The following is a 10,194-nucleotide window of genomic DNA, read 5'->3' as shown; positions in this document are numbered from 1 at the left end:
AATAAAAATTTATAAGCAAAGAAAAGATTAAATAAACCATGTTCCTACCTGTGTGAAAGTGCTTCAGGCAGGCCTTTCAGGCAGCGGTTTGCCGTCGGGCCTGACCGACGGCAGGGGGAGAAAGCTGCAAGAAGCCTCAGTGCTTGAGGCAGCGGTTTGCCATCGGGCCCGACCGACGGCAGGGGGAGAAAGCTGCAAGAAGCCTCAGTGCTGATCATGGAAGGGCAATGTGGTTTTATTAAAAAATGTAAAATATTGAACAGCTACAAAGAATTTGAATAGTCTCAAACAAGTGCATGTGTCCTGTTTATCACAGTCTATCTTTAATTACAGAATGCACTCCCTCACACACACAAATATCAAGAAAATTAAAATACAAGCCTTTGCAAGGGTTCAATAAACAAATTTTCACTTTTTCTGCAGCACTTTTTAAAATGGCCGAGTGCCAATGTTTACTTCAGACTGCGCGTGCGCGAACGCTCCAACGCGCACATGCAGGGTTGCCGGCACCAAAAAAACTCATTTAAATTGTACCCGCCCCCTCCTACTTACAAAATCGGCGTGAGTGGTAGGCTCCGCCCCCTGTGCACCGCGCCAAGCAGACATCGAGCTGCAAGGCGCTCGAGAATACCGCGTTTTTTTTCAGGCGCCGTTTTCGGCGCGAAAAACGGGCGCCCAGCTCGGAGGGGCGCCTGTTTGGCCGCGTGTGGAAACTTGGGACCCATATTTCCAGGGTTTATTAAGAGCGCTGCATAACACAGATCGGGTGATAATTCCCTCAATCTGGATTACAGAAGTACAGTGGATTCGCGCACCATTTTCTCAAGTCTGTTCCAACCAACAACGACCTAAGTGGACTATTCTTATACACAAGCTTGGTTACCGCTCAGGAAATGGGATTGTTTGGACCCGTCTGTTGACCGCCTCCTGAACCCCCGCTAATTCGGGGATTTTAGTTCAGCTGTGACCAGACTATAACCACAAGCGGTCTGGGTATTACACCTATATGGGCTGAGGTTATTATTAGCTTCACACCCAGACATTGTGTCTTTACTTGTCTGTCACTTCATCCCATATTACTGGTACAGGTGCTCAGTAATGTTTCATTCATCAGAACAAGACAAAGTACAACAACATATTAGTCAGCTGAACAGAAGTTCATATTTATGGGGCCATAAATATAAAATAGTCACTAATAAATCCAGTAGAGAATTCAGGAGAAACTTCTTTACCTGGAGAGTGGTGAAGATGTGGATCTGGCTACCACAAAGAGTAGTTGAGGTGACTAGCATAGTTGCATTTAAGGGGAAGCCACAAGATTGTAAAAGGAATAGAAGGATATGTTGATCAGGTTCTATGAAGTAAGGTGAGAGGAGGCTTGTATGGAGCATAAACCCCAGCATGGACTAGTTGGGCTGAATGGCCTGTTTCAGTGCTTTACATTTCATGTAATACCATGAAAGGTCAAATGAAGGGAACCATCAGCTCAACAGGCTGATAGATTAAACAGCAGTACAAAATTTATAAAACATTTTCCATGTTCACGTTGCCCTAGCTGCTGACAGCTCCCTGCACCACAGAGTAGGGTGAACTCGGTGTCTCAACAGGTCGGATGACTGAGTGAATCCTTTCCCACACATGGAGCATGAGTGTGAACTAGCTGGTGTCTCTTCAGATGCATGGAGCTTTTAAAGCTCTTCCCACAGTCAGAACATGTAAACAGTCCCTCATCGGTGTGAACAAGCTGGTGTTTCTTCAGCTAACAAGAGCTTTTAAAGCTCTTCCCACAATCAGAACACTTGAACCAGGCTGGAGCCAGTGTCCTGGCAAATCAAATAACTAGGGCTGTAGGTAAGGCTTTAATGCACAAGATAAAAGCTCACGGGGTTGGGTGTAATATATTAGCGTGGATAGAGGATTGGCTATCTAACAGAAAACAGAGAGTCGGGATAAATGGGTCATTTTCAGGTTGGCAAACTGTAACTAGAGGGGTACCACAGGGATCAGTGCTGGGGCCTCAAGTATTTACAATTTATATTAATGACTTGGATGAAGGGACCGAGTGTAACATAGCCAAATTTGCTGATGATACAAAGATAGGTGGGAAAGCAAGGTGTGAGGATGATGCAAATAATCTACAAAAGGATATAGATAAGCTCAATGAATGGGCAAAAATTTGGCAGATGGACTATAATGTGGGAAAATGAGAGGTTATCCACTTCGGTAGGAAAAATAAAAAAGCAAATTTATGGGGCCATAAATATAAAGTAGTCACTAATAAATCCAGTAGGGAATTCAGGAGAAACTTCTTTCCTCGGCGAGTGGTGAAGATGTTGATCTTGCTACCACAAAGAGCAGTTGAGGTGACTAGCATAGTTGCATTTAAGGGGAAGCCACAAGATTGTAAAATGAATAGAAGGATATGTTGGTCAGGTTTAAATGGGGAGCAATTACAAAATGCTGTAGTACAGAGGGATCTAGGGGTTCTTGTGCATGAAACACAAAAAGTTAGCATGCAGGTACAGCAAATAATCAGGAAGGCAAATGGAATGCTAGCCTTTATTGCAAAGGAGGTGGAGTATAAAAGTAGGGAAGTCCTGCTCCAATTGTACAGGGAGTTGGTAAGACCACACCTGGAGTACTGCGTACAATTTTGGTCTCCTTATTTAAGGAAGGATATACTTGCATTGGAGGCAGTTCAGAGAAGGTTTACGAGGTTGATTCCTGAGATGAAGGGGATATCATATGAAGAAAGGTTGGGCCTATACTCCTTGGAGATTAGAAGAATGAGAGATGATCTTATTGAAACATATAAGATTCTGAGAGGGCTTGACAGGGTAGATGTAGAGAGGATGTTTTCTCTTATCGGGGAATCTAGAACTAGGGGACATGGTTTCAGAATGAGGGGTCGCCCATTTAAAACAGAATTGAGGAGGAATTTCTTCTCTCAGAGGGTTGTGAATCTTTGGAATTCTCTACCCCAGAGAGCTGTGGAGGCTGGGTCTTTTAATATATTTAAGGTGGAGATAGACAGATTTTTGAATGATAAGGGTTATGGGGAGCAGGTGGGGAAGTGGAGTTGAGCCCAGGATCAGATCAGCCATGATCTTATTGAATGGCGGAGCAGGCTCTAAGTGCCAAATAGCCTACTCCTGCTCTTATTTCTTCTGTTCTTATGAATGGTCTCTCATTAGTGTGACCAAGCTGGTGTCCCTTCAGATTTTCAGAGCTTATAAGATGATAATTGAGAAGGACATATGTATGACGAAAACCAGGGTAATAGATTGGAGAAAAGCTGATTTTGAGGGGCTGAGAATAGAACTTGGGAAAATAAACAGGCAACAATATTGACAAAAAAATGATGTAGAACAGCAATGGGAAACATTTAAAACAGTGTACAACAGAACACAGGAACAATATATTCCACTAAAAGGAAAGTACAAACTAAACACTAATGAGACTCCACGGATGAATAAAGCCATAAGGGAACAATTGAGGGTAAGGAAAGAGGCATCCATTAAGTACGTGGACCGTAGGGGAGTGCATGATAAGGGAGAATAAGATAAGATTTGGAAATGAAGTCAGAAAAACAATTTGGAAGGTAAAGAGGAACTATGCAGTTAAATTATCAAGGAACATAAAACAAAATAGTAAAATATTTTACAGGCACATCAATAAAAAGTGGAAGATTGGGATGGGAATAGGGCCATTAAGGGATAGACAGGATAAAACCACAGGTAACGATAGGGAGATGGCAGAAATATGAAATAATTATTCTGCTTCAGTATTTAAGAGGGAGATAAAACAGGTGGACATGACACTGGATAATGAGATTAGTAATGAGATAAGTGCAGTTAAAATAAAAAGAGGGGATATATTAAATAAACTAATCAAACTCAAAGAGGATAAAACCCCTGGTCTGGATGGATTGCATCCACTCATTTTAAAAGAATCTAGGGAAGAGATAGCAGAGGCATTATTACACATAGTTAATCATTAATTAGAAATAGCTGTAGTGCGAGAGGACTGGCATATAGCTAATGTACTACCTATGTTTAAGAAGGGGTACAAAACATGTCCAGGGAATTATAGACCAGTCAGCTTAACATCAGTGGTACGAAAAATAATGGAATCCCTACTAAAGGAGAAAATAGAATTTAGAAACCAAAAATATAGTAATGAATAGTCAGCATGGATTTCAAAAGGGAAAGTCTTGTTTGACCAACCATTTATAATTTTTTGAGATAACAGAGAGTGGACAATGCTAATGCAGTAGATGTGGTTTATCTGAATTTTCAAAGGGCTTTCGATAAGGTACCCCATAATAGACTGATGAACAAGGTCAGAGAATGTGAGGTCAGGGGACAAATAACAGAATGGATAGCTAGCTGGCTTCAGGACAGAAAGCAGAGTAGGTATAAAGGGTAGCTATTCACAATGGCAGAAGGTGGGCAGTGGGTTATGGTGTTCCACAAGGATCAGTGCTGGGACCACTGTTGTTCACAATTTATATGAATAATTTAGACTTAGGAATCAAAAACACAATTTCTAAATTTGCGGATTTCACCAATTGTCAATACTGAGGAGGACTGCAACAAATTACAGGAGGACATTAATAAACCTGCAGAATGGGTATATAATTGGTAAATGAAGTTCAACACAGATAAATGTGAATTATTACATATTGGTAGGAAGAATCATCATCATAGGCAGTCCCTCGGAGTCGAGGAAGACTTGCTTCCACTCTTAACATGAGTTCTTAAGTGGCTGTACAGTCCAATACGAGAGCCACAGTCTCTGTCACAGGTGGGGCAGATAGTCATTGAGGGAAGGGGTGGGTGGGACTGGTTTGCCGCATGCTCTTTCCGCTGCCTGCGCTTGATTTCTGCATGCTCTCGGCGACGAGACTCGAGGTGTTCAGCACCCTCACGGATGCACTTTCTCCACTTAGGGCGGTCTTTGGCCAAGTCTCCCAGGTGTCGGTGGGGATGTTGCACTTTATCAGAGAAGCTTTGAGGGTGTCCTTGTAACCTTTCCGCTGCCCACCTTTGGCTCGTTTGCCATGAAGGTAGGAAGAATAGGGAGGTCCCTTATTACTTGAAGGGTGCGAGTCTAGGTGGGGAACATAGGGACCCCGGAGTACAAATACACAAATCAGTAAAAGTTGTGACACAGTTAGCAAGGCCATAAAAAAGCAAACCAAGCACTAGGGTTTATTTCTAGAGGTATCGAATTGAAAAGGTAGGGAAGTTATGTTAAACCTGTATCGAACCTTGGTTCGGCCACACTTAGAGTACTGCGTACAGTTCTGGTCGCCATATTATAAAAAGGATGCAAAGGCACTGGAGAAGGTGCAGAGAAGATTTACAAGGATGATACCAGAAATGCAAGGATATAAACATAAGGAAAGGATTAACAGGCTGGGTCTCTTTTGGAAAAAAAAGGGCTGAGGTGTGAACTAATAAAGGTCTTTAAAATTATGAAAGATTTTGATAGCGTGCACACAGAGAGAATGTTTCCAAATGTGGGAAAGAGCATAACTAGAGGCCATAACAACATAAGATATAGGAGCAGGAGCAAGCCATTTGGCCCCTCGAGCCTGCTCCGCCATTCAATAAGATCATGGCTGATCTGATCTTGGCCTCAACTCCACTTTCCTGCCCGCTCCCCATAACCCTTGACTTCCTATCATTCAAATATCTGTCTATCTCACCTTAAATATATTCAATGACCCAGCCTCCACAGCTCTCTGGGGTACAGAATTCCAAAGATTCACGACCCTCTAAGATAAGAAATTACTAATTTCCATTTTAAATGGGTGACCCCTTATTATGAATCTATGCTTCCTAATTCTAGATTCCCCAAAAAATGAAACATCCTCTCTGCATCTACCCTGTCAAAACCCCTCAAAATCTTATACATTTATAGGCCATCAATATAAGATAGTCACCCAGAAATCCAATATGGAATTCAGAAGAAACTTCTTCACCCAAAGTGGTGAGAATGTGGAACTTGCTATAACAGGGAGTGGTTGAAGCGAACAGTATAGATGCATTTAAGAGACGAGACAAGCATATGAGGGAGTAGGGAATAGAGGGTTATGCTGATGGATGAGGAAAGATGGGAGGCAGCTCGAATGGAGCATAAGCACCAGCATGGACTGGTTGGGCTAAATGGCCTGTTTCTGTGCTGTATATCCTATGTAATATCCTTTTGAAATTTTATCTTTCATCTGCATTGCCTACAATGCCGCCTATGTTTGTGTCATCAAGAAATTTGGATATATGACTTTCTACGCAATCATCTAAGTTGTTAATGAATACTGTGAATAGTTGCGGCCCCAACACAGATCCCTGTGGGACACCATTGGTCACATCCTGTCAATTTGAGTACCTACCCATTAGCTCTACTCTCCGTCTCCTGCTGCTCAGCCAATTTCCTAACCAGGTCAATAATTTGACCTCAATTCTGTGGGCTTCTACCTTAGTTAACAGTCTCTTGTGTGGGACTTTATCAAATGCTTTCTGGAAGTCCATATAAATAAATTTACACCAAATTTGGATTCCAAGTCCAGGAGAGGCACTCTGGAAGGTATGGGGAGCTGGGACCTTTCTATGAGAGTAACCAAAGGAATAAGAACTGAAATAATCTTGTTAGAAAGGAGAAAAGGCCTAAAAATAGAACAGTCAGTAACAGGACATCAATTAGTCTCCTATCTTACAGAAATAAAGAACACAACAGAGTGGGAGTGTGTTTATATCAAAACTGGTTGGACACATATCCAGAAACTTAAACACCAGCCAATTATAGTGGTTATTAACATCAGCACAAACAAAGGATGTGATTGATGCCAGAATCAAACCTCAGCAGTCACGTGTGAACTGGTGTTTCAGCAGGTGAGATTGTTATATATGTTTATACCTTGTGTAGCCACCAGAGGGCTCATTCCCTGGAGTCCCAAAGGATCCTGGGTATTTAAGGAGGCCTCACGGGTTGGAGAGGCACTCAGGAGACCGGCAATAAAAGACTAAGGTCACACTTTACTTTGAGCTCACAGTATCCAGTCAGACTCTTTATTCATACATAACAGCTGGCAACGAGATACAGATGACGAACCCAATGATGCAGAGAACAGTGGCATCCTGGAGAAATTCTCGGAGGGAGATGATTGGGAAACCTTCGTGGAGTGACTTGACCAATACTTCGTGGCCAACGAGCTGGAAGGAGAAGCGAACGCTGCCAAACGAAGGGCGATTCTCCTCAACATTTGCGGGGCACCAAAGTATGGCCTCAAGAAAAATCTGCTTGCTCCAGCGAAACCCACAGAGAAATCGTACAATGTTTTGTGCACACTGGTCCGGGAGCATCTGAACCTGAAGGAAAGCGTTCTGATGACGAGGCACCGGTTCTACACCTACAATAAGTCTGAAGGCCAGGAAGTGGCAAGTTTTGTCGCCGAGCTAAGACGCCTTAGAAACATAGAAAATAGGTGCAGGAGTAGGCCATTCGGCCCCTCGAGCCTGCACCACCATTCAATAAGATCATGGCTGATCATTCCCTCAGTACCCCTTTCCTCCTTTCTCTCCATACCCCTTGATCTCTTTAGCCGTAAGGGCCATATCTAACTCCCTCTTGAATATATCCAATGAACTGGCATCAACAACTCTCTGTGGCAGGGAATTCCACAGGTTAACAACTCTCTGAGTGAAGAAGTTTCACCTCATCTCAGTCCTAAATGGCCTATCCCTTATCCTAAGACTGTGTCCCCTGGTTCTGGACTTCCCCAACATCGGGAACATTCTTCCCGCATCTAATCTGTCCAATCCCGTCAGAATCTTATAAGTTTCTATGAGATCCCCTCTCATCCTTCTAAGCTCCAGTGTATAAAGGCCCAGTTGATCCAGTCTCTCCACACACGTCAGTCCAGCCATCCCTGGAATCAGTCTGGTGAACCTTCGCTGCACTCCCTCAATAGCAAGAACGTCCTCCCTCAGATTAGGAGCCCAAAACTGAACACAATATTCCAGGTGAGGCCTCACCAAGACCCTGTACAACTGCAGCAAGACCTCCCTGCTCCCATACTCAAATCCCCTAGCTATGAAGGCCAACATGCCATTTGCCTTCTTCACCGCCTGCTGTACCTACATGCCAACTTTCAATGATTGATGAACCATGACACCCAGGTCTCATTGCATCTCCCCTTTTCCTAATATTCCGCCATTCAGATAATATTCTGCCTTCGTGTTTTTGCCACCAAAGTGGATAACCTCACATTTATCCACATTATACTGCATCTGCCATGCATTTGCCCACTCACCTAGCCTGTCAAAATCACCCTGCAACCTCTTAGCGTCCTCCTCACAGCTCACACTGCTACCCAGTTTAGTGTCATCTCCAAACTTGGAGATATTACACTCAATTCCTTCATCCAAATCATTAATGTATATTGTAAATAGCTGGGGTCCCAGCACTGAGCCCTGCGGCACCCCACTAGTCACTGCCTTCCATTCCGAAAAGGACCCGTTTATCCCGATTCTCTGCTTCCTGTCTGCCAACCAATTCTCTATCCACGCCAATACATTACCCCCAATACCATGAGATTTGATTTTGCACACCAATCTCTTATGTGGGACCTTGTCAAAGGACTTTTGAAAGTCCAAATATACCACATCCACTGGTTCTGCCTTGTCCACTCTACTAGTTACATCCTCAAAAAATTCCAGAAGATTTGTCAAGCATGATTTCCCTTTCATAAATCCATGCTGACTTGGACCAATCCTGTCACTGCTTTCCAAATGCGCTGCTATTTCATCCTTGATAATTGATTCCAACATTTTCCCCACTACTGATGTCAGGCTAACCGGTCTATAACTACTCGTTTTCTCTCTCTCTCCTTTTTTAAAAAGTGGTGTTACATAAGCTACACTCCAGTCCATAGGAACTGATCCAGAGTCAATGAACTGTTGGAAAATGATCACCAATGCATCCACTTTTTAAAGGGCCACTTCCTTAAGTACTCTGGGATGCAGACAATCAGGCCCTAGGGATTTATCGGCCTTCAATCCCATCAATTTCCCCAACACAATTTCCCGCCTAATAAGGATATCCTTCAGTTCCTCCTTCTCACTTGACCCTCGGTCCCCTAGTACATCTGGAAGGTTATTTGTGCCTTCCTTCGTGAAGACAGAACCAAAGTATTTGTTCAATTGGTCTGCCATTTCTTTGTTTCCCATTATAACTTCACCTGAGTCCGACTGCAAGGGACCTACATTTGTTTACACCAATCTTTTCTCTTCACATATCTATAGAAGCTTTTGCAGTCAGTTTTTAATGTTCCCGGCAAGCTTCCTCTTGTACTCTATTTTCCCCCTCCTAATTAAACCCTTTGTCCTCCTCTGCTGAATTCTAAATTTCTCCCAGTCCTCAGGTTTGCTGTTTTTTCTGGCCAATTTATGTGCCTCTTCCTTGGATCTAACGCTATCCTTAATTTCCCTTGTTAGCCACAGTTGAGCCACCTTCCCCATTTTATTTTTACTCCAGACAGGGATGTACAATTGTTGAAGTTCATCGATGTGATCTATAAATGTTTGCCATTGCCTATCCACCGTCAACCCTTTAAGTATCATTTGCCAGTCTATTCTAGCCAATTCATGGCTCATACCGTCAAAGTTAGCTTTTCTTAAGTTCAGGACCCTAGTTTCTGAATTAACTGTGTCACTCTCCATCTTAATGAAGAATTCTACCATATTATGGTCACTCTTCCCCAAGGGGTCTCGCACAACAAGATTCCTAATTAGTCCCTTCTCATTACACATCACCCAGTCTATGATGGCCAGCTCTCTAATTGGTTCCTCGACATATTGGTCAAGAAAACCATCCCTAATACACTCCAGGAAATCCTCCTCCACCGCATTGCTCCCAGTTTGGTTAGCCCAATCTATATGTAAATTAAAGTTGCCCATGATAACTGCTGTACCTTTATTGCACACATCCCTCATTTCTTGCTTGATGTTGTCCCCTAACTACTACTACTGTTTAGTGGCCTGTACACAACTCCCACCAGCGTTTTCTGCCCTTTGGTATTCTGTAGCTCCACCCATACCGATTCAATATCATCCAAGCTAATGTCCTTCCTTACTATTGCATTCATTTCCTCTTTAACCAGCAACGCCATGCCGCCTCTTTTTCCTCTCT

The sequence above is a fragment of the Pristiophorus japonicus genome, chromosome 2, assembly GCF_044704955.1.
Source record: "Pristiophorus japonicus isolate sPriJap1 chromosome 2, sPriJap1.hap1, whole genome shotgun sequence".
Taxonomy (NCBI): domain Eukaryota; kingdom Metazoa; phylum Chordata; class Chondrichthyes; family Pristiophoridae; genus Pristiophorus; species Pristiophorus japonicus.
This window is presented reverse-complemented; position numbering follows the sequence as displayed.